This window comes from Eulemur rufifrons, chromosome 24 (assembly GCF_041146395.1).
Source record: "Eulemur rufifrons isolate Redbay chromosome 24, OSU_ERuf_1, whole genome shotgun sequence".
In the NCBI taxonomy this organism is placed as follows: Eukaryota; Metazoa; Chordata; class Mammalia; order Primates; family Lemuridae; genus Eulemur; species Eulemur rufifrons.
The window spans coordinates 31,234,218-31,259,934 of NC_091006.1; the positions used below are offsets into that span (position 1 = coordinate 31,234,218).

General features: G+C 37.6%; 1 protein-coding gene across 1 annotated transcript in view; it reads left to right on the forward strand.

The window, feature by feature from the left end:
• Positions 1–4,579: 4,579 nt before the first annotated feature.
• The window catches only part of CLOCK (clock circadian regulator), a 91,180-nt gene continuing 70,042 nt past the window's right edge, over positions 4,580–25,717 (forward strand). Inside the window, exons 1-2 of the mRNA XM_069458565.1 lie at positions 4,580–4,707; positions 25,253–25,408. The gene's annotated coding sequence lies outside the window, so the exon portion shown is untranslated. The remainder of the gene's footprint in view (positions 4,708–25,252; positions 25,409–25,717) is intronic.

Sequence of the window (25,717 nt, forward strand, 5' to 3'; positions counted from 1 at the left end):
TAAATAATTTATGGATTCTGAAAAGTATACAAGAAACATCCCCATTAATTATTATTGTTTTGAATAGTTCTGTTAAGTTAGAAAATTACTAAGTATTCTCACTAATAGTTAAACTGTAGAATCATTAGGACAGTATGACATGTAAGTTTCTAAATCCTGAGAAAGAGAGGTGAGAAAGTATACTGTGGGACTACCTATGTTTTAATAGTAATCACAAAAGAATTCAACAAGAGAAAACATACAATATTAGGACACTGCAAAAGGCCTGTAGGATGTTTTATCTTGGCACAATAATGAATATCACTTTTAGAGGAAAGCTTGGTAAATCCAGCACATAATAGTTCAATAACAGATTTTATTCTTCTACTTTGTCTTGATGTCCCATAATTCTGATTATGGATATTCACTGATGTTTGTGAGTGAATCTAGACTAAGTTTAAATGCCTAGATTATAAAAACAAATTGGTGAGAATTGAGGCAGTTTAACATGGGGTCAAGAAAGAGCTCTTTGTTGCTATTGGTGGGAGGTTAGGGGTCTTAGAGGCTGCAGAGAACCATGAAGTGGAAGGAAAGTTAAATGCAGATTTGAGTAAGGTAATGAGAATTTATTTCACCAGATAAAGTAAAATCAAGTGATCTAATTTTGGAAAAGATTAAGAAAACCCCTTTCTTATGAGATAGCAAAGAAAGGTTTATGAAAATATACATCTTGGGACTGGAGAGAAGCAAAGTTAAGCGAGGTCACATACAGTAGTCTTTATTATAGCATTATGCACACATGTCCGAGAAGTAATTACCTAGTTATGGCAATTATGAGCAACTCCTGAACCCATTAAGAAATGGATGGATAAAGTCCTATTCAGCATAAATCAGTTGTGGAAATGAAAGGAAGAACCTTATTATCATAAAGTTACCATGTAACTCTAATGCCATCTAATGCATATAAATATGAACATTATTTTCCCCTCCAGTTGAAACCAAATGCAAAAATGTCCCCCTAAATGTAATCTTATTTTTTAAAATAAATATATATTTAGCTATTTTCTAAGTTAAACAGAGGAAATACTATTAATACACATTGTATGCCTGTATCAAAACATCACATGTACCCTATAAACATATACAACTATTATGTACCCATAATAATTACAAGTACATTTAAAATAAAAAAATAAAATAAAAAATTCACAGAGGAAGTACTAGTAGTATTTAGAGCTAAAAAAAGGTACATATTTCCCTTTTAAATCTTAACTCAGAGCCACCAGGTGGCAGTAAATGGGTTTATCCACAAACACAATTCCGAAGATTTAATATTAGTAAAAATCATAAAATTATACCATGTTAGAACTGGCTGGTTGTGATTCCAGCCCCACTCTTGCAAAGTGTACACACACATTCTTCTAGCAAGGACTCAGGCCTACCAACACAGGGCACTACTACTTCCATATACTGCTTCAATTGTACGTTTTCATCTAAGTAGGGTATAAATATTTGTCAGAATGCACGAAAATTACTTAATATGTAATATTGTTCCCCATTTTACTGAATGAATTTTTTATTCAATGGGGTAGACATAAAGGTTTTTAAAAAAATTGCCAATACTCAACCATTTTGACCTACAAAACAGATATTTCATCCTATTTGTCTATTCCCTGCCACCTGTGCTCTATTGAAACTCCCCTCCCTAATTTATGTTGCCTTGTCAAAACGTGGTCCTAGAATCAGCAGCATTCCCAAGGAGCTTGTTAGAAATGCAGAATTGCCCGATCCCACACTAACTGAACCAGAATTTTCTTTTTAATGAGATCCCCAGGTGATTGATATACACATTAAAATCTGAGAGGCAATACGCAGCAGATCTTTTAAAGAAGGCTTGCGTACTTTCTTGAACCCTTCCCCCACACTCCAGGTTATTATGTCTGTCTAGTTTAAAACTCTAGTCTCAGTTCCAAGCCAAATATTCTCTGGCTGAACTTGTGACTTAAGGAACTTTGAATATGGAAAGTTGGGTTTATTTTTAATCAGTCTTTTCCCTCTCCTTTGCCCAGCCCTCTGGTGTTGGGAACTGGGAGGGAGAAGAGGGAAGAAAGGGATAAGTTTCTCGTAACTGTACAATCCATATTGCATCCAGATATTCACTCTTTAATGGGGCACATTGAGTTTTCCTACAAACTCTGAGGCAGCCTCCCCACTTCACAGTTCCTTGCTTGACATGGAGATGAATTGGTTTTACTTAGTTCTCTCTCTTCTCCAGTAGCTCCCTCTCCCAGACTCTTGCTGCTAGAATTTCTTTCCCCCTTGGGTGTCAACATGGCTCAGACCTGGACAGCATTTTCTACACAGCATCAATTGACCCATGAGAAATTTACACAACCTTGCTATATATAATGGTAGAAATGCAGATTACTTTAGCCCATTCCTGGCTATTTCTAAGTCTCTCTCTCCTCTTCAGGTAGGTACAGGGAGGGCCATATCAACAAGTCTGTAGGTGAATGAGAGAGCCCTCTTATCTGGCTACAATCTACCTTATCCGTATTATCAATCTTGCCTCCTCTCTTGTTACTTAACGAGTATCAGCTAGGACTCTTGATTGCATGGGACAGAAAACCTCTCACTGGTTTAAGCAATAAAAGAAACAGACACAAGAATTTATTGACTGGTTTAACTGAAAGTTACAGAGGAATCTAGTCCACATTGGTTTCAGGGTATCCAACATATCTCTAGGCCAAATCTCCATTTTCGAATCTGCTTTCTTTCATGTTGCCTTCTTTTTCCAGAATTCCTGCATGGAAATATGGCCCCAGGCTTGCATTCTTCCAGGTTTAAATCCATTGGAAAAGACGTAGTACCTTTCTTGGTAACTGCAGCTTAAGACGGAGGATTCACCCAAATATGCCTTCCCCCTGGTGTCCTGCCGAGACCACATGGACTGAGTGGAGAAAGGAACAGTTCTTCAAAGGAAATTATCAGAATAGGAAATGAATGCTGAACAGGCAAAAATATCTACTAAAATCCCTTCTGCTATATGAGGAAGTAAATTAACAAATCATGCTTTCCCACTCCCGACAGAAAAAATCCTCAAATGAAGGATTAGGAATCTGAGTAAGTTTCTCAATTTTGACGTTTTTCTTAGTATACAGTAAGAATTTAAAATGTTGGCTGGGCGCCGTGGCTTATGCCTGTAATCCTAGCACTCTGGGAGGCCGAGGTGGGTGGATCGCTCGAGGTCAGGAGTTCGTAAACCTGCTTGAGCAAGAGCTAGACCCCGTCTCTACTAAAAATAGAAATTATCTGGCCAACCAAAAATATATATAGAAAAAATTAGACGGGCATGGTTGTAGTCCCAGCTACTCGGGAGGCTGAGGCAGGTGGATTGCTTAAGCCCAGGAGTTTGAGGCTGCTGTGAGCTAGGCTGACGCCATGGCACTCTAGCCCCGGCAACAGAGTGAGACTCTGTCTCAAAAAAAAAAAAAAAAAAGAATGTTTACTGACATGAATATTACCTTGAAGGGAGGGTTTTATAGCCAAAACAGTAAAAAGTATTTTTTGAAACAAGAAGCTGGACTTCTATTTCAAATCCAAAGAACAATCATTAAACATAGAAATCACTAGATATCAGAATTGTAAAGGCCGCTTTTCCAGTAACTTAGAAGCACTGAAATCTGCTTTCCCCTGTGGACCAAGTGTGTCTTCACACATCAAGGGAAGTAATTTTCCCCCTGGGATAAGCAATTAGTATTCACACTAATGTGAGGGAACTAAAGAGGGAACCCGTGAAAATTAGGGTGCCCATTGCTTCATTCCCCACCTTGCGTTATTATACTGTTACTTGGCGTTTCTCATCATAAAAGGACAGGGGGGAAAACTCCAAAAGAGCAAACACCTCCTGACCTCCTTTTGCCTCCCTCCTCCAGCCGAGGGCGCATGTCCAGTCTACCCTAGGCCCACCCACCCATAAGTGACCCAAGCCGCGCTCCTCCAGGAGATGGGGAAAGCATGTCACTGGCGGTCCGTGCACCTTGGCAACCCCCCCCCCTCCGTCCCAGGAGAGGAAATGTGAGTGATACCACTGGGGGGGGGGAAGTCTTCCAACACCAACATACGAAAAACCTAACCTGGCGCCGGCAAAGCGTTTTACTTTGCAAGGGAGAAACGGTCCCCTTTCTGCCTCCGGATTCCTCATCCGGTAGGAAGCTCTTCCTCCTCCTTCTCGCCCCCGGCCTCCAGAGTGAAAGCCAAAGAGCCTCCCGGATCTAACGCTAACGCTCCCTGGACCGGCCGCACCCTCCTCGCCACACCAGGCCCCGCCTCCCGGCTTTCTAGTAACCGGCGCCCTCCCGGCCGGCGCAGGGAAGGGGGCGCCGGGTGAGCCCGGCTTCCCTCGGCGCCCGCGGCGGTAGCGGAACGCGCAGACGCGCGGCCCGAGGGAGCGGGAGTCTCGGGCGCCCGGGATCCCCTGGCGTGGCTCCGCGCTGCCTAACGGGGCAAGTCGCATGCGCACCGAGCCGCGCCGGGGAAAGGGAGAGTGAGGGGAGGGGCGAGCGCGGAGTCTCCACCGGCCGCCGAGTCCGCGGGGTCACTGACGACGCATGCGCCGGGAGGGAGCGCAATCACGGACTCGGCTTGCGGCTACGGTTTAAAAAAGGAAACCCCGGAAAGCCAGAGCGCGAAGGAAGTCTGTCTGCGGCCGCCGCGAGCGCGCTCCCGGTGAGTGGCGCCCCACCGGGTGGGCCCGGGGCCTGACGTCCGCCGGTTGGCTTGCTTCGGCGGCGCATGCGTGCTCTCGGCGCCGGTGGAGGAGGGGAAGGGAAGGGAGGGGGAGGAGGAGCGGGCAACAGTAGCGGTGAATTTTTGGGGGGGTGGGTGGGGGGTGCCACTCAGAGCCCCAGGTGCTGCTGGCGGTGGGAGCCGAGGTGTCTCCTGGACGCAGCCGGGTTAGTGGCTCCAAGTCCTCGCAGCCAGAGTACTGGGTGGGGGAGGGAAGAAGCCGGAGCAGCCGCAAGCCACACGGTGAGGGCGCGGGGAAGGGGAGGGAGCGGGGGGCGGTGTGTGTGGGGCCGGGGGGCGGCGGCCAAGGGTGGGGAAGGCGGGAGCTGAAGCCCAAGTTTTGCGTCTCGCTTTTACGTGTCTTTTCCCAGGACTTGGGGCGGAGGCCCGCCCTGGCCGAGAGGCCCTCTGGGGCAACTGGGGTTACCTGCGGGGCAGGGGCGGGATTGGGGTGCACGACCGGACCGGGTGGCCTGAAGGCTCCCGGGGCTGCGGCCGATTCCAGCGGCTAGGAGACTGGAAAAGCCGGGGCCCGGGTGCCAAGAGGGCTTTCGCTGGGGACCCGCTAGGCCTTGTGACCCACTTTATTCCTGTCACCACTCGGGCACGTTTGGAGCGGCGCCCAATGGGGCGCCAGGGCGGCCAGGTCCTCCGGGGAACCCCCGCCCTCCCGACGCCCGGCCCGCGCTCTGCGGTCTGCAGTCCGAGCGGCGGCCGCCGCCGCCCGTGGGCTGGTTCCGTTAGTGGTCGTGGTTCCGGGGCTCGGTCACTGGGGAGCGCGCGGCTCCGAGCGTCCGACTCCTGCAGCGGCGCGGTTTCCCCTCCTTCCCTGGACCCGCGCCTCCCGCTCGCGGTCACTCCGCTGGCGTTTCTAGATCCCTTTCCGCTTGCGAAGCCCCAGGTTTCTCCTCTGAAGCTGAGAGGTGGTCCTGGCCCCGGGAGAATAATTGCCAACACGTAGCGCCATAGTTTATATTCTTAAGTGTTTTCAGCTGGTGTAGAAGTCGTCCTGTTGAAAGTAGTGAGCAGAATTCTGAAAGGTAAAAGCCTCGGCCTCTCACCTGGCAGATTAAATCAGGTTGTGGTTTCTCGTGCTATTAGAGTACCATGCTATATATGACTTTAAGGCTTTCTGGCCTTCTTTTAAAACCAAAAACGAAAAAACACCACAGTGTTTTCTTTTGCAGTGAAAGAAAAGCACCAGAAGTAAAGAAACTTTTACAGTCATTGTTGACTATTACGCTGGTTCCCAAAATCAAAGTAAAGGTAATTTCACCGGAAGACTGTGTTCCTATTTGTAGCTTTATTTTAAATGATCAGAGAAGAAAATAGTGGGATATGTCCCTTTACCTGCTTGAAAATAAGCATTCTTAAAAGGATGTAATTTAGATAATGAGTTACTTTCTCTGAAACTTACCCCTTGGGACACCTCAAATCTGGTGGTTTTAAAATCTTGTTGGGAGAAGGAAACTAATTCAAGTGTTAAGTAGTTGACTGAACAGAATGTCTTTAAAGGTTAGCCTGAAGAAGGTAGACTGAAAATGTGGTAGAACTAGTCAGGATCAGCTAGGAAAAAAGAATGAGGAAGCTCTCTTGTGTACTGACATGGAAAGATCTCAAAAATTTGATACTAAGTGAAAAAAAAAAAAAAGTTGTAGGACGGAGAGAATAGTGTGCTATTTTTTGTGTTAAGAGGTGTGTGTGTAATTAAACATGTTTGCTCTTCTGTGCATAAAACTGGGAGCATACTGGAAAACTAATAACTGGGGAAGAGGGAGAAGTAATATGATGAGGTAAGGGTGGGAAATGAGATGTACTGCGTGTATGTCTTCATATTTTTTATTTTTTGTGCTATATTATGGATTTATAAACCAGATTAAACAAAAATCCTCCTCCCCAAAATAATTTGTATGCTTTTTGGTTGCCTAATTTTGGTGATTTTGGCTATTTTCAATATGATTTGTCTTAATGCTTTTTAGAAAAATGAACTAAAAAGAAATATTAGGATAAATTTGGCTATTTACACTTTAACTTTTAAGATGCTGATGTCACAGACAAATTTATCTTTTAAAGATGTTTAGTTATATTTTGCCTTGCTCAAATACAGGGTGTCCCAACAGTCTTCATACAAAGGAAAAATTTTGTAATGAATATTTGTTGATAAAGGTACATTTAGCTGCAATTTCCCATTTCGCTATGTATGGCGACTTTTGGAACACCCTGTGTATAATGACATGGTTTACATTTGGCATTGTGGCTGTATGATTTTGCTTTTAGAGTATAGTTTGTGTCCCCCTTCTTTTTCCAGGAGTAATAGGTGTATACAATTTTACTTTTATTAATCCCAAAATTTCATGACAAACAATTGGAGAATATGGACATTCCAGTAAAATGATAGTACACTTACTTGATTGTCTAGGTTAGTTTGCTTTTCAGGTTGAGAAACTTTTCTTTCTCCTAAGGAAAAAAGACATGAACCACAGTGAAACGTAAATTTTGTGTGTGTGTGTAGTTATTTCTTATGGAAAAATAAAACTGAGAAGCAGTGTTCTGTTGGTACAAAAAATCTAATTTTTTATGGCTATGGATTGTTGTAAACGTTTTTCATGAAGCTAAGATTGAAAGAGGGATTGTTAAGAGTAGATGCAATTTTAGGGGGGATTACTCAAACTCCCTCTGCTGACTAATATCATATAATCAAAGTAGTGGGTAGTGGGTAGTGGGTAGCAGTTGCTGTGGGCATTTTTGGTAATGTTACCAGTATTACTTTTTGTTTTTGTAGGCTACAATAATTATTTCTGTTTGATATGTAGGTTTCTATTATCCAAACTTTTGCAATGTGGTACTTAGTTTTCATTTAAACTGTGTCGGCCTATTCAGTCCTTTTAAAAAGTGGAATCACATTTCAAAATTCTATTTACTTTTTTTTTAATTAAAGAAGTAAATTGATACTCATGAAAAGTTAAAACAACACAGTGCATACATAAGGGACAACCCTATTACATACTTCCACTTCTAGTTCACATCCCTTCCCAGCGATAGCCACTGTTAACGCTGTGTCCTCTTAAGTGTTGAAAACTGAAATGTCTTGAATGATCATCGGCTTCTGCCAATTTGCTTTTACCATGGGTTCTGTTATTATCCACAGAGCAGGGAGATTACCTGGAGTATGTCAGAAAGTTAACATCTGATACACACCTTAGGGCGTACTCATCTTTTTACTAGTGAGGGGCCAGTTGGTGTGCAGGCATTTGGAGAGTTTGCAGGAAGGTCATACTGATGTGAGCTTTATCTGATATAGACTGAATTCCCCGTGAAGTCCATGAATTTTACAGGACTCTTTAGAGTCCAAATTACAGAGTTTTCTTTGGCTTCTGACCTGATCAGTAGCTCATGGGTTTATACTTTGAATTTTTTCTCCTGTACTCGCAGACCACTAGGAAAACTTTCTGGATTACATGAGCCTCTTCCGGTCCTCCAGAGTGAACCTCAGTAGACTCTGTCCTCAAGTAAGGGACACTGACTTACTTGGATAAAATCCAGCTTTTGAAGGGCAAAGGGGAGAAGAGGCCCTTTGATCTGGTGTGTGCTTAATTGACAGCAGACAGGTCATATGCACCGCCACTCTTCTCTGATGGCTCCAGAGCATTGTTTGTTTGTTTTAAACCAAGCTACGGAGAATTACTGAGCCTTAATTCTTTTTTAGGTAATGAGAGTTTGCAGAGGAGTATTAATCAATCAATGCTATTTACTATGCTATGTGAGGTACACAAGAAAGATGCAGTACCATTGACTGCCCTCAGTAGTTTTGACGTCTAGTATGGTTAAAAGAGCGTATACATACTGCATATAACACAAGATAGAAAATGACAGGTTCTAGAAGAAAAATATATGTAAGGTTTTTAAGGGTGACACTATTTCCAGCTTTTTTGGAGGGGGACATGAGATTTTGAGGGAGAGAATATGTATCTCAGCCTTTTAATTAAAGGATAGAACAAACTTAGATCTTAGCTCTTAATGTACATGGATTTAAGTTGCATCCTTATAGCAGGTATCTGTGAGAGATTGATAACTATTTTTGTTTCTTTTTTTAATTTTTATTTATTTATTCATTTATTTAACTCCACCCAACCCTTTTCCCTAACCTGATAGCTATTTTAATACTTTTGTTTCTTAAGCTTTCCCGCTGGAAAGAGCCATTTGCTATTTTATTTGGTAGTTACAGTACAACCTCTACAATCTTTAGATTTCAGGATTGCTGGGAATATTAAATTAGGCAATTGTATCAGTTAATTGTTATCTACCATCAATTACATCAGATAGTGTTAGTTATTAAAAGAAAGTTGTTTCCTCCTATCCCATTCTTTCCTCAAAGCACATATTTAATGTCACCTCTCCCCCACATTTTTACTTCCAGTGCTGTGTCAAATATTTATTTGCTATGAATGTTTTAATAAAAAAATTGTGGGGGAGTCACTCAGAGTTTCACACTATAGGAAAACTACCTTTTATTGTTTGTGTCTTTTTCCTTACAGTTCTTTGCATCTGCATAAAGTAAAATATTTTTTTAAAGTGTATTTTTTTGTAGTCATTACACCAGTGAGTGTTGCATTTTCCTCCTTTTTGAATATAAAATTTTGGATGGCATTGTATGAATCATTTATAGAACACTTCTAAGTGTCAGCAATTTAATTCTTACTAATTGACTATAATTACATAGTGACATTTATATTTATAGGTAGCTTTACAACCACTTGTTAGCCTTGTTAGGTGTAACTTCCGTCATTTAGGTGGATAAAGAGATTCCTGTTTTTCTCCATGTTTTTGATTATGCAAATGTTAAATTAACAAAATTCATTGTTACAAATATAGTCTCAACTCTGAGCTATTTAGTTATATATTTCACAGAGATGTAATTCTGCTTATTTTAAATCTTAGAAGTCTACAGGGAGAAAACACTTGTAAAAAAATGAATTTTTATAGATTGCTTTGACTTTTATAGTATACTGTTTTGGATATGTTTTACTTTTTGTTTTTCAGAAATATTTTATTTTTGTATCTTTGTTAATAATGACATATTAAGACAAACGTTTTCGTCTTTTTCAAAGAGTTCACATTCAGTACTTACTTTTTTAATTCTCATGTCACATCCTGGAAAAATGAAACTACAGATTGATTCATGTTCCAACATTTTTGTATTTTTTTTTTTTTTTTAAAAAAAAAGCACAAATAGGGGTTGTACCAAAGAGGGTTAAACTATGTGCCTAGATAAGAATTTATCATTTGTGTTAAAATATGGTTTAATATAAATAGTAGCCTTTATTTCTTTCTTAATCTCTTCCCCCAGTTATAAAAATAGCACATCCCTAATGTCAAAAATGTGAGAAACACTAAAAAAGCACTGATTAAATTTTTAAACTGTCATTGGACATCTCACCACCAAGAGATACTGTTGTTAATTTTCTGGAATATCTTCTTCCTACGTTTGTTTAGCTATTACATAAGTATACGTAGACTTACAGATACTTGATATTATGGGCTTATAATGCAGCCACTGTAGTGCAGACTGTTCTATTCACTTAACAGTAAATAATCAATATTTTTATGTCAGTATTTTTATACTACATGATTATTTTTATTAGCTACATGGTGGTATTCTCATCTGTGTATTTGTATGATAATTTACTTATCAGTCTTTTTCTGTTGGACGCTTATTTTCAGGTTTTAAAGTAATAAGTAATGCTGCCACTTTTAGGAGTGATAGGTGGAGTTGATACTCCAAAAAATTTTCATAGGGTAGTCTTCAGAAGAATTAAAATTCAAAAAGCATGATACTGAATTTGTATTGATAACTAGATGAAACAGAAACTTTGTGCTTTTTGTTGGAAAAAAATAGGCCACAAATATACGATAAATTAAAAATGATCCATAATAGTGAAGTGAATTCAAGATTTCTGTGATGGTGTGTTTTCTTTCTAAAGTGTGTTTTACTTTGAATTGTATTAAATTAACTTTGCAATTTCAAGAGCGTCAATCATTTTGATAGCAATGCTCTTCCAAGGCATGGATATCCAAGCCTTCTAAGTAGCATGTGAATCTGTGAACTAGTTTGTATGCATGATTAAAATTTGAGTTGTAACCTTGTTTTACAGTGGTCTAAGTTCAGAGTTTTTAAAATAGTTCCCCAAGTGGCAAATCTAAATACTAAAAAATTGTTGTCACCCCCATAATTGACCTTAGCTTAATATAGGATGTCTGTGAAATTTCATTCAGCTCTTTGGCACATAATATTAATGTATGCTGCATCCTCCAGTTTAAATTGGGGAGAAAAACTGTTAAACTGTTTTCAAGAGAAAATAAATATGATCTTAAAGTTTATTGTAATATGTAGTTTTAATGTGTTACCTATCTTAGAAGTTGTACCTTTTCTCATGTTTTTGTGAATATTTTTGATAGTGACTGCCTTTTACTTTTTTAGCTTTTGTCAGGAAACTAGGAAGTTTTTTTTTTAGATGTTTACTATTTTCTCTATTTATTCTCAGTGACATGACCAGATTGTTAAAATATCTGTTTTTATTCTGTGTACAGTTTCTTCTTCTTTGTTACCTGAAACTTAATAGCAAAGATAGCAAACTACTTTAACAAGGCCATATGCTTGCTTGTAGTGATTAAGAATGTTGGGTTCTGTAGCTAGTCTGCTTGGCATTCAAATCCTGACTCTACCACTAACTGGCTGTACAACCTTGGACAAATTACGTTACCTCTTGGTACCTCAATTTCTTAAATATAAAATGGAGATAATACTAATTCATAGTATTATGTGAGGATTAAATGAGGCAATACATGCATATTATTAATAGAGAAACAAGTATGTTTTTTTTTTTTTTTTTTTTTGAGACAGAGTCTTGCTTTGTTGCCCGGGCTAGAGTGAGGAGAAACAAGTATTTATCACAGTTAAGTGTTCAGTAAACATTAGTAATTGTTTTAATGTTGTTTTGTTACTTTCATAATGTGTACCAAACATGGCTATTTTTTTCGCTCCAAATTTAAATGTATTTTAAAAACTTGCTTAGTTTTATATTTATATAAGAGCTTGGGAGAAGTTGACCTTTTTGTGTAACTTAGAATAATAAAAAAGTTACTAGAACATGTTTCCAGGATGCTTGCTATTATATATTTCTTTGAAATCCCTTTGCCAAGTAAAGTTTTGAGCTATGAAACTGATGACTGGTTTTCTTCTATGTTTAATATTTAAATTTCAGTAAAAGAAATATTAGAAATTATTTAGGGAAAAAACATAAAATAAGAAAGAACAAATTTTATTTTGCTGCTTTAACTGATAATATAGTTCAGTAGAAATGTCACACACTTTTATTAGAAACAAGAAGAGAAATGAAAGAAATATTAGTCAGTGAAAAAGCTGTTTCTCTTACCTGAGAATTTTTGTCTCTATTAGAAATGTTATGTTTGTAATTATAAAGCTGCCTTGGTTTCACCAGTAGAGTTTATTGTGTGAAATAAGTTTATATTGTTTAGCTTATTTTTAGACTTGATCATATTCTTCTATTTTTCTGTAAATCTGTTGGAGTTGATCATTATCAAAATTTATAATACTGACTCTTTTGAAAATAGTTTTGTGGTTTTTGTAGAAGTGAGTCATACTCATTGGAAAAGAGTAAAGTACTAAAAACTTAAAAGAAAAATCTATGATGCAAAAATCACCTCAGATCTCAGGGGTAAACCCTGTTAATATTTTTTCCAGCATTTGTGTTTATTTGTATGTGTATGTACAAGTTACAATTTAATAGCAAGTGGAATATGTGCTGATTTGTAAATATACTTTTTTCTCATGTTTTTCTGAATATCTTTGTGAATAAGTGCAATACAGATTTTCATTATGTTAATTTAGTTTTAGTCCTTTCTTCAAGAATTAGTTCATTTACATTTTCACTAGTAGTTGAGTTTGTAACTACCATCACCTTTAAGATCCTATCTATTTTCTTTTGAAAATAGTTTTTCTCTTTGAATCATCTGTTTTGCATTCTTTTTATTCCTCGTTTTGCATTCTTTTGTGTTAATCAGATTATTTTATACCATTTTCCCCTTTATTGTTATTTATTCTTTTACTATATCTTTAGTGATTATTCAGAGATTAAGTCAAGAATTCTTGACTTAATAGTGCAATACAAATGACCAGTTTTACCACTCCCCAATAATGACAATTTCTTAGAACATTTTAACTTCTTTTCTAACTTTTTTTGTATTGTTCTGCATTTTTTCCCTACAGAGGTTAAACTCCCAAAGTTATTATTAATTTGATTTGGCGCAATTTTTATTCTTGTTTATCTTTCTTAGGGCTCTTTATTCCTGCATTTCTGTTCTATCTGGGACCATTTTACTTTTATCTGAATAGCTCTTTTTTAGTGTATATTTTGATGGTACCCTATCTACTAACAGGGAATTTTTCCATTTGTGTTGTCTGAAAATATCTTAATTTTACCTTTTTGGAAGGATATTTTCACTGGATATAAAGTTCTAAGTTGGTGGTTATTTCTTTCAACATTTTAAAAATGTTTCATTGCTTTCTGGCTTCCTTTGTTTCTGTTAAAGTCAGCTACCACTCTTACTGAAGGTAATGTATCAGCTGTATTCTTGCCGAGAATAATGTGTCTCTTATTTTTCTTTGGCTACTTTTAAGATTTTCTCTGTTTTAATTTTATAGCACTTTGTGATGTGTTGAAGTGTGGTTTTCTTTGTAAGTATGTTGCTTTATGTTCATAGAGCTTTTTGAACCTGTGCCTTGATGCCTTTTAGCTTTGGAAAAGTTCTCTGTCGTTACCTTTTCAAATATTGCTCTGCCCCTCTCTTCTTTTTGGATTCTAATTATACCTAATGATCATGTATTACATAATCATTATGATACACCTAATGATTATGTATCTCATGTTGCAAAAATTTTTTTCTTGCTATACTTAAGTTTTTTTTTTTTTGTAGAATTCTTTATTTTATTTTTTTCATGATAAATTATTAAGTGAACAGTGCAAGTTAAAAACAATAGTTTCATATTTTTTCCCCACCCCCCCTTTCCCGAGTCAGCACCTTCAAGTGTTACCACTCCCCAAACAGTGCGCAATGCACTCATTGTGTAGGCATACCCCCATCCCCTCCCCAACCCCCCACCTCAGTCTGATGTCCAATTGGTGTCGTTCCCAGATTTGTATTTAGGTGATGATCAGGGAAACCAATTTTCTGGTGAGTACATGTGATGCATGTTTTTCCATTCTTGGGATACTTCACTTAATATAATGGGTTCCAACTCTCTCCAGGAGAACCATAGAGATGTCGTATCTTCATCATTCCTTATTCTTGCTATACTTAAGTTTTGATATTTTCTATTGACCTATCTTCCAGTACACCATCTGTCTTCTCTTTTGTCCAAACTAATCTATTGTATTTTTCATTTTACTTTCAGATTTTGAGTTCTAGAATATCCATTTGAAATTAATTTCAAATAGACTCCAATTCTTTTGAGTAGTTTCTGCATTTCCTTGTGTTTAAAAAATAATTAAGTATCTCCTATGGCGAGGTACTATTTTATGAATCAAGGTATATCCGTGAGTAAAACCAAGTATCTACTTATGACTGGCACAATATTTTATTTTTATAATAACTACAGAAAGCACTCACTAGTAACATCTTTAGGAGACTTCAGAATCTCAGGGCTTTTAACAAAAGGTAGAGAGGGGCAGAGAGGGCCTAAGGATGAAGAGATAGCCTCCTCTAATTACATATAAGCAGATGGCTTGATGAGAGTTGAGGATGGAATAAGCACTTATTTCAGGTTTAGTATTGTTCTAATGATCCTCCACTGGACTCTTGCTGTATATTACAAATCATAATTATTAAAGTCATTATTTTAGTGCTGGTAATCACAATGCAGTACAACCTAGATTAAGTGGCAAATAAATTTACAAAATATTTTACTACTAGATTTTTAAAAAATATACATATGTTTTACACACAGGCAAAAAAGAAAACATCGAGGGTTTATTTGAAAAACAAAGTTTTGGGGTATCAGTAAACAACTATCTCCAATCTCCTACACCTTCAGCAAGCACTTTGTAATTAAGAATAATCACAAAGATCAGTCAGTAAAATGACTGAAATTACTTTCCAATGCAGAAAAACATTCATATATATATATATATATATATATGAAACATGTTTAATTAAAAAATACTTGAAAAACTATTTGGAGATCAAGACTTCTGTCATTAAAAAATAAATTAGTAATATCACATTCCCTGAATCATCCACTTAATTAGAGATTTATTTTTGGTCGTCTTGATGATTTATTGTGTAATGTTATGCCTATTAGCTAAGTATTTAAATTTAATCATACATGCTTAATTTTGTTGTTCATGGGTAAAGCTCACCTGAATAATCAAACTACAATATGTTGACAGTTTCAGTGTCAAACAGTAAAAACTGGCTTGGCCAGTCTATTTGGGAAATTAAGAAAGAAATACTGTACCCATTCAACAAATCACATTGTATCCTGATCCGCCCATATGCTGCTTTCAAGTAATATTCTCAGATTACAGAACAAAAATTCTTTCTCCTTTGCCCTAACCCTTATTCTACACTACTACTCTCATCGTGACTGCAAAAAGATGTAATAATACTGTCTGACAACAGATAATAAAAACAGCAAGTTGTAAATATTATAAAATAAAATGGCAACTTAAATAACCAGTATCCCTTCATTATATTAGTAAAAGCTTCATATATTTGTCAAATGCCATTTTTAAAGATGTCACTCTTATATTTAAAATATTCTCTAGAAATTCCACAAGAGAAATTGCCTTTGAAATATTGATGCATCCATGTTTATATAGATGCATGTATTTATATACTCCTTATATATTTAGCAAATATTTTATCCCTACTGTATGTAATAATTAATAGTCTGGCTTTTAATTATTTTGAAATTAACTTTTACTCCACTGAAATGCTAAACCATAAATGGGAGTAAATGTTCCACATTATAACCCAGTTGCCCAAATTTAAATACTCTAATTTGTACCAATTGGGAATTCTCACTCATACCAGCCTAGTAATCAACTAAAGAAAATTTAATGCTCTGGCATGTGTTTAGTTGGTCAAACACATTTTCTTTATGCCATAGGAAGAGATTTAAACTATATGTTAAAACTTAATTTTTCTCTAAAGATGTTTAATATTAGCAATTATAGGCAACATTATCATTAGAGTATATAAAATTTCATCACTGAAAACATTCCCACCATTCTCTAGACCCTACTATAGTCATAAAGAAATGTAAATACATGTGGCTATTCAGCATACATTGATGCTCTCCTGTTTAAGGACTTTTAAAATATTATGTTCCCCCCCAACCAAACGTATTTTAGATCTTTTGAGAAATACAAACTACAATACCTAACTCTCTAGCTCATATCTTATAGGTGGTTTCAGAATAATGGCCAGATAGAGAGGTTTTTCAGGAAGAATCCATCTTCACCATATGTGGGCAAAGGGCAGACTCAGAACAATTCTGTTGTGGGTTGAATTGTGTTCCCACAAAAGCTGTGTTGAAGCCCTAACCCCCTAGTACCTGTGAACGTGATCATATTTGGAAATAGAGTCTTTGCAGATGTAATCAAGTTCAAATGAGAACATTTGAATTAGAGTAGGCCCTAAATCCAATGACTGCTGTCCTTATAAGGCCATGTGAAGGCACAGGGACACAGAGACACACAGGGAAAATGCCATGTGATGAGGAAGGCAAAGATTGGAGTGATACAGTTGCAAGCCAAGGAATGCCAACTATGGCTGACAGCCATCAAAAGCTAGGAGAGAGGCATGGAATAGATTCTCCCTTAGAGTCTCCGGAAGGATCAGCTTCTGGTGCTTTGCCGACACCTTGATTTCAGATTTCTAGCCTCCAGAACTGTGAGGGAATAGATACCTGCTGCTGCTCCCACCCTCTAGGTTGTCTTTTTGCTCTGATGATTGTTTTCTTTGACGCTCAGAAATTTTTAAGTTTGGTATAGTCCCATTTATCTATTTTTGCTTTTATAACCTGTTTTCAAATCCAGTGTTCTAAATATTTTCACCTGTTTTCTTCTGGGAGTTTTCTAGTTTTCAGTTTTACATTTGGGTCTAATCCATTTTGAGTTAATTTGTGTATATAGTATAAGGTAAGGGTTTGGTTTCATTCTTTTGCATGTGGATATCCAGTTTTCCCAGCATCACTTTTTGAAGAGACTATTTTTCCTTCATTGTGCAGTCTTGTCACCCTTATCAAAAATCACTGGCCGTATATGCAAGGATTTAGTTTTGGGCTCTGTATTCTGTTCCACTGGTCTATAGCTTTGAATTTATGTCACTACCATGCTGTCTTGATTGCTGTTGCTTTGAAATCAGGAAGTGTGAGACCTCCAACTTTGTTGTTCCTTTTCAAGACTGTTTGGGCTATTTGGGATCCCCTGAGATTCCATAAGAATTTTAGCATGTTTTTTTCCCTGTTTCTGCAAAAAAGGTCATTGGGAATTTGATAGGGATCACATTGACTCTGTATCACTTTGGGTAGTATGGACATTGTAACAATGTTAAGTCTTTCAGTCTATAAGCATAGGATGTCTTTTCATTTATTATATTTGTATCCTCTTTGATTTCTTTTAGCAATATTTTGTAGTTTTAAATGTACAAGTCTTTCTTTCACTTCCTAGGTTAAGTTTATTCCTGAAGTATTTTATCCTTTTTTGATGCTATAGTAAATGAGATTTTTTTTAAAAAAAAAACTTTCTTTTCCTATGGGTCATTGTGTTAGTGTATAGATATGCAACTGATTTTTATGTGTTAATTTTGAATCTTGAAACTCTGCTGAAATCATTTATTAGTTCTCAGAGGTTTTTTGTGGTGGAATCTTCAGGGTCATCTGCATACAGGGGTCATTTTCTTTCTTTCTGGTTTGGGTACCTTTTATTTTTTCTTCTTTCCTTATTGCTGTAGCTTGAACTTCCAGTACCATGGTGAATAGAAGTGGTGAGAGTAGGCATCCTTGTCTTGTTCCTGATATTGGAGGGAAAGCTTTTAATCTTTTACTGTTGAATATGACATTAGCTGTGGGCTTTTCCTATATGGCTTTTATTATGTTGACGTAGTTTCCTTCTATTCCTAATTTGTTGAGTGTTTTTATCATGAAAGGGTGTTAAATTTTGTCAAATGCTTTTTTTGCATCAATTGAGATTATTATGTGGTTTTTTGTACTTCATTATGTGATATAGTGCACTGATTAGTTTTTGTGTGTTGAACCATCCTTGCATTCCAGGTATAAATCCCATTTGGTCATGGTATATAATACTTTCAAAGTGCTGTTGAATTTGGTTTGCTAGTATTTTTTTGAGGATTTTTAAAAGTCAGTGTTCATTAGGGATGTCGTAGTTTTCTTATGGTATCTTTGTCTGGTTTTGGTATCATGGCAACGATGGCCTTATAGTGTGAGTTTGGAAATGTTTTCTCTTCTTCAGTTCTTCAAAAGAGTGAGGAGGATTGGTGTTAATTCTTTGTTTAAATGATTGGTAGAATTCTCCAGTGAAGCCATCTGGTTCTGGGTTTTTTTTTTGTTGTTGTTGTTGTTGTTAAGATCTGCTTTTATCTCTTGATTTATTAACTTCAAATTATGTCTATTGACTCCCTGCTAAGAAAGATGAGGATTTATCTCACTTACACTGTCCTTATTCTCCTGTCTTCCCTCTTCATTCCAAAGTTTAAAGTTACATTATTCTATTTAGTTCTTTCAGTAGTGTCTTTGTAACTATAAATAAAATATTTAAACTTCTTAGACATTACATTTTAAATCCCTACAGTGTAAGATGAAAATAGTAGGACCTTTATCCCTTTCTCTATCTTGTCTCTTTTCCTCCCTCTGCTTCCATTTCTTACCTTTTCTTTTGTATTTGACCAGGTTGATTACATAACATTTACATTCTGTTTTGTAATGAGAATTAAGACTTTCAGGCTTTGTCAGTGTGTCAACTGAACATTTAGTAAACTTTACTTAATCATTGTGTGAGGATTATTTTTTCTTTTCTGTGGATCCACAGTCATAATGGTAATGGAACTCAAGAAATAAAATATTTGCTTATCTTTTCTTGTATGTCATCAGTTTTTCAACCTCATGTCACTAGTCTGCTTCATATTCTGACTCTTCGTTCATTTTTTTCCCCTATGGTTTGTAATTGCCTTTTTTTGGTTCAAAGATGAGGTCGCACTGTGTTGCCCAAGCTGGTTGTGAACCCCTGGGCTCAAATGATCCACCAGTCTCTGCCTCCCAAAGCCCTGGAATTACAGGCTGGAGCTACCACGCCCTGCCTGGATTTGTTTTCTCATTGCCATCTTGGAATAAGAAGTCTGTTTGGTAACTCTACATATAGATGGAACATTGGTTTAGGGCAAAAGATCAGGGCACCTACTGTTAGGTTCAATGGATTCTAACATCCCCATCAGAAGACCCAGTTTCTTTCTGTGCAATTTTTTAAATGTCTTTAGGAAAGAGTATTTCACTTTTTGCACCTAAGGGTGATACCGGTTCTTATTTAGTCATTGAGTAGGTAGAGAGAAAGGACAGGTAAATCTTTTTCCTGCATCTCTTGTATTCAGCCTCTTTATCTGCTAACACTGAGCCTAGATTCTCTGGAAGATGGACTCAGACCTCCACTGTATGTAGTCCTTTCATGTGCAGATTTTGGGCTGCGCTTACCTTAGTTTTGTTTAACCTTTTATCACACTTAGGTCTGCTTTCTGTTCCCCAGAAATCTTCTGTGTCATTTTATCTATTAACTTCCTTCTCCATTCTTTTTATTGTTTTGTAGATTTATTTATTTTTTTTTGTATTTCTTTTTTTTTTTTTTTGAGACAGAGTCTCGCTTTGTTTCCCGGGCTGGAGTGAGTGCTGTGGCGTCAGCCTAGGTCACAGCAACCTCAAACTCCTGGGCTCAAGGGATCCTACTACTGCCTCAGCCTCCCGAGTAGCTGGGACTACAGGCATGTGCCACCATGCCCGGCTAATTTTTTTTTTTATATATATATGTATATTTTAGTTGGCCAGATAATTTCTTTCTATTTTTAGTAGAGACGGGGGGTCTTGCTCAGGCTGGTCTCGAACTCCTGAGCTCAAACAATCCGCCCGCCTCGGCCTCCCAGAGTGCTAGGATTACAGGCGTGAGCCACCGTGCCCGGCCTTCTTTTTTGTATTTCTGTGCTGTCTTATCAGTAGGCTTTCTGAAGGGACAGGAGGCAAACATGAGTGTTTTTCATCATCTCTTTCACTCTCCAGCCTTCATTTAAAAAAAAAAAAAAGAATGAAAGAAATTGTCATTTCATTTCTAACTACTTCTGTGTTTCTTTAAAATGTTAGGATATTTTCTTATATAACTTCAATATTATCACCACACCTAACAAAATTACCAGTAATTCCGTAACATAAAGTGCCTGATCCATATTTAGATTTTTCAGTTGTTTAAAAAATGCCTTTTTTGTTTCTTTTATTTGAGTCAGGATTCAAGGGAGGTACATACCTTCCATTTGGTGGTTATATTTTTTGAGTCATTTTAAAAAGAGTATAATGTATTTGGAGGAGGAATGACATTAGTTTGTAGATCATCTTTGATAGAAAGTGTTTGAGCAAGCTGTGTGTTATACAGGTCTGTTCTTTCTAATTTTTTCAGAAATCAAAATAACACATGCTTTTTTTTTTTTATTTGGAATGTTTTAAACATATACAACAGTATACAGAATAGTATAATGAACTCCTACCTACTTATCACCCAGCTTCAATGACTGTTAACTCAGGACCTGTCTTGTTTCATCTATACCCTAATCCAGTTACCTTCTAATAATATCAGTATTTTAAAGCATATTCCACATATCATATCATTCATCTGTAAACCTTTCTAAGTATATTTCTAAAAATAAAGACTCCCAAGTCTTTTTAAAATTTAGAACAATTGTCTTTCCCTCCCCTTTCTACACTCCATCTTGAAGGAACTGGGTCAGTTATTCTGTATAATGTTTCACATTTTGGATTTGTCTGATTGCTTCCTTTTGATGTCATTTATTCCTCTCCTGTATTAATGTAGACTGGAAGGTTGATCTGAAGCAATGTTTCTCAACCTTTCTGTTTAATTATTATCCCCTTAAGGAGTTTTTTGTTTGTTTGTTTGTTTTTAAGACTTTTAGTTTCCTTGTTGTCTGCCCTCCTCCCTCCTTGGACCTTGGGACAGATATAGTGGAGTGATTCGGTATGTGAGAAACCATTTTAATTTACTATTTAAGATTTTTTTTCATCTCCTTGGATGTGACATTGCTACCCTTGAGAATGTATGATATAAAGGTTTCATAAATTCTAGTTTGTTTCTTTTTTTATAAGACTGTCCTGTAAGTAGTACTGCGTATTTCTTTACATCAGCAAGTACCTAATATATGGTCCTCCCACTTTAAGAGATGGGAAGATTGATCAGTAAATTCAGTTGTTGACAATATGATCCATTGTGAAATTCACCATCACTTTTCCTCCTAATAGTTTTAGCGAACATTGATGAGTGTTGCCTATTTATGTCTTTTTTTGTTGTTCTTGTTAGCTAAAATTCTTTGAAGGGTCAGCCCTCACTAATTAGGTCCCTTTGTCTATCTTAAAATACAGTTTGACAGGACAGGGAAGAAAAATGCTTTGTAAGTTCCCTATTAGTGGTCAGTACCCCTTTATCCGAAATGCTTGGGACTGGTAGTGTTTGAGATTTCAGATATTTTTGGCTTTTGAAACAATTGCAGTATACTTGCCAGTTGAGCATCCCTCATCTGAAAATCTGAAATGTGAAATGCTCCAATGAACATTTTCTTTGAGTGTAATATGGGTGCTCAAAGAGTTTCAGATTTTGGATTATGAATACTCAGCCTATACTCAGAAATTTTTTTTTTTTTTTTTTTGAGACAGAGTCTCACTCTGTTGCCCAGGCTAGAGTGAGTGCCGTGGCGTCAGCCTAGCTCACAGCAACCTCAAACTCCTGAGCTCAAGCGATCCTCCTGTCTCAGCCTCCCGAGTAGCTGGGACTACAGGCATGCACCACCATGCCCGGCTAATTTTTTCTATATATATTTTTAGCTGTCCATATAATTTCTTTCTATTTTTAGTAGAGATGGGGTCTCGCTCTTGCTCAGGCTGGTCTCGAACTCCTGAGCTCAAACAATCCGCCCACCTCGGCCTCCCAGAGTGCTAGGATTACAGGCGCGAGCCACCGCGCCCGGCCGTACTCAGAAATTTTTGATTAAGCCTTGGCATACCATCAGTACTCTTACCCACTCAATTTAATTTTAGCTTTTGAATTTATTTTTTGAACACTTCTAACTATTTGTAAGGACTAATAATTTCATGACTGTCATTTTTTCTTAGAGGTCTTACAAAGAACAAAGATGAAATTTACTTTTTTAAAAATTGCATAGAACTTATTCTATTGTGCATTGGTTATATTCTTCTGTCTTTAAACATTGTGATTTCATCATTCTAAGATTTGTTTCATCATTACTCATGAATTATTTCCATCCCTCTTAAAAGATAATATGAAAATGGAAGAATGATGGAATTGCCTAGGAGAATGATGAAATATAGAAATAAATTGTCACTATTACATCATTTTTCATTTGTTTTAATTTTTTTGTATTGCCCAAAGTATTACATCATCTTTCAAGAAGCTATAAAAGAAGCCGGTAGACCCCATCTCTGTAGTCTGCTTTTAGCTTTCATTAAAAACAGTTGCAAATTTAGAAATTTTCATTTCTCCAAATTATGGCTACGAAAGGAAAAATGACAGGAAGATGTTTCACATTTCTTTGACAAATAAGATTAATGCAAAGAGGAAAACAGCACTGCAGGCTTTGTCCAGTAGAAATTTAATGTGAACCACTGGACCAGCATTGTCTAGTAGAAACTGAATGAGGGCTGGGTGCAATGGTCCATGCCTGTAATCCCAGCACTTTGGGAGGCTGAGTCCGGAGTATTGCTTTAGGCCAGGAATTTGAGACCACCCTGGGCAACATAGTGAGACCCTGTCTCTACAAAAAAATAGAAAAATTAACTTGGTGTGGTGGTGTGCACCTAGCTAGCTGCTCAGGAGGCTGAGGCAGGAGGATTGCTTGAGCCCAGGCGTTTGAGGCTGCGGTGAGCATTGATTGTGCCACTGCACTCCAGCTTGAGTGACAGGGAGAGACCTTGTATGTACTATATATTTATTTTAAATGTATATTATAAAATTAAATATATGTTTAAAGCAGTGGAATACCTATGTCTACAATCTCAGTGGTTAAACTTTGACCAATGAGTGACCTAATACATGAGGGAGGCAGCAGATAAATTCTCTGCCTTTTTCCATCCACACCACCCACAGACTGCTGCAAGGCATAGTGTTTCTATAGGGCCTGTCTGGAAATATCCTACATGATTAGGACATTAGCTATATTTCTAGTGAAGCTGTAGGCATCACAGTAATGCAACACCATTTATTTGCTTGACTTCCTTTCCTACTTCACTCAATCTTGCTGCTCTGGAATTGCTAACTCCTCTCCAAAAGCATCAGCTCATAAGCTTTGCCTCAAATTACATTTTCTATGGGTAGGCTGAGACAGTTTGTACCAAAAAAGCAGATCCTCATGATGGTATTTTTGGCGTTGAATTGTTCACCAATTCAGTCTGCACAGCAGGCAAACTATTGCTGGCAGTAAATGGGGTGGTGGTGATCCTAGGCTACTGTTGGCATCATACTTCTAAAGCTTTCGCCTGTAGTTAATTGAGGTGAGGTTCATGGAGGGCAAGGTGTTGGGAGAAAATAGATGCTTCGCTTGATTAGTGTGGAGGCAAGGATCATTTTAAGGTTTGTGCCATGGGATGGTTGCTTTGGATAATTTGGTGGCTTTTAAAAAGAAATTAGGTTTAGGACAGCTAATTGCCAACTTAAGGCACACTCTGGAAGCCAAAGGGCTTCTTTGACAGTTTTATAGGAGGCTCTAATCCTGTTGGCCTCAGGGAAACTATGCTAGAAAATTGGCCTTGAATCTGATTATTAGGGTGACAGAACTGCAGAAGAGACTAAATATGCCACCATGATAGGTCTCCTTTGTCTAAGGAGCCTTAATAGGAAAGGAGTTGGGACCCTGTGCCCGAGAATTTTGAACCCCACAATTCCCACTGAAGCCTCCTGGCCAGAAGCATCCCATTTCCCTTTGGCAGAGGAAAGCACCACCCAGCGTTGTCATTGCTTGAAGACTGTGCAATGACCCTATCCAAAGAAGGAGCCTTGTTCAGTGAAATTTATTCTCAGGATCTGCCCCCCTTACTCCTCTTTAATTTCTGGCCAATAACTACAGTCAGCGTCTTAGCACAGCCCAAGAAGAGAATTGCAAGCCCTGCTCTGGAAAGAACTATCCTATATGCAAAAAACAAACAAACAAACAAACAAAAAAAAACTACAGGGCTTGGCTAGTAAGTACCAGGAGAAACCAGGAAAACAGGTATGGGAATGTTCTGAAAGGTGCTGGAGAGGAGAGGGGGCAGAATTTAAGGTTGGCTAGGGGAAAATTCATTAACGTGAGGATACTCACTGTTGACCTGGGATTCAGGGTCTTTTGAGGGTTTTGGTACTGTTCTTACAGCTTGCTGATTGTCTTAGTCCATTTGGCTGCTTTAACAAAATATTTTAGTCTAAGTAATTTATAAACAATAGAAATTTATTGCTCACAGTTCTAGAGGCTAGGAAGTCTGAGATCAAGGCAGCAACAGATTCAGTGTCCCATGAAGTCTTGTTCTCTGCTTCAAAGACGGTGCCTTGTTGCTGTGTCTTCCTTCACGTGATGGAAGAACAGACTCCCTCAGGGCACTGATCCCATTCATGAGGGTGGAGCCCTCATGACCTAATCACCTCCCGAAGACCCCACCTCTTCATACTGTAATATCACACTGGGGATTAAGTTTCAACATAAAAATTTTGGGGGGATGTGAACATTTAAACCATAGAATTATAATAGTTCTTTAATGCCTGGACACAGTAAATGCCTACAGTCAGCCTTTTCAGCAAAGAAAATGGTGTCATGGGGAGAACAAAAAATATTTGGAATTTCTCTTAAGAATTAACACCCTGTGAGAAAGACTTTTGCTGGGTCTCTTCTGTTTTTTTGGCACTGGTCAGATAAATTTTCTCCTCCTCTTCTCTGCATTTACCGCACACCATGTTTTCTTACGGCTCCATATAGCTCGGTGATGGGACCTTACGTGTTTATTGCCACATTCCCGATTCTTGGCACATAGAGGAGGCTTCCAATCAATGTTCTGTATATGGATGAAAAAAAAAATATTGGAAGTAATGTTACTTAGAATTTGCTTAGCATTATTTCAACAACTGCCCTTGTTTTACAGAATTTTTATTTTATTTTTTTCCTGTAAGGCTGCTGAAAGAAGCTGCTTCTGTCGCATGTATTATGCCTTTGGAAAATTCTACAGTTCTCTTAAGATGAATCATTAGAACTTGGTGAGTTTCACTAGATACCTTCAGTCTTCAGTTTGAGCTCAGAGGTATGCCATCTTTGTTTTGGGGTTTTTTTTCCCCTCTTAATCAGGGGGCATGATCTGCTACTGTCCTTGACAAGCTTTTATTTATCTTTAGAATATGAGGAGTGAAAGAGTTATTCATTGGGAAAATAATTGAAATCCAGATACATTTTATTTTTAGCAATTACTGAAATTTCTCAAAATTACTGCTCAGACATAAGAATTATAACTTCTTGTCTTTTTCTGAGATAAAGAAAGGTGATTTGCAAATGACTGAAAGTGGAATAAGAATTATTTATTTCCTGTCAAGTTCTAGGTTTAGAGGTAAAGTGT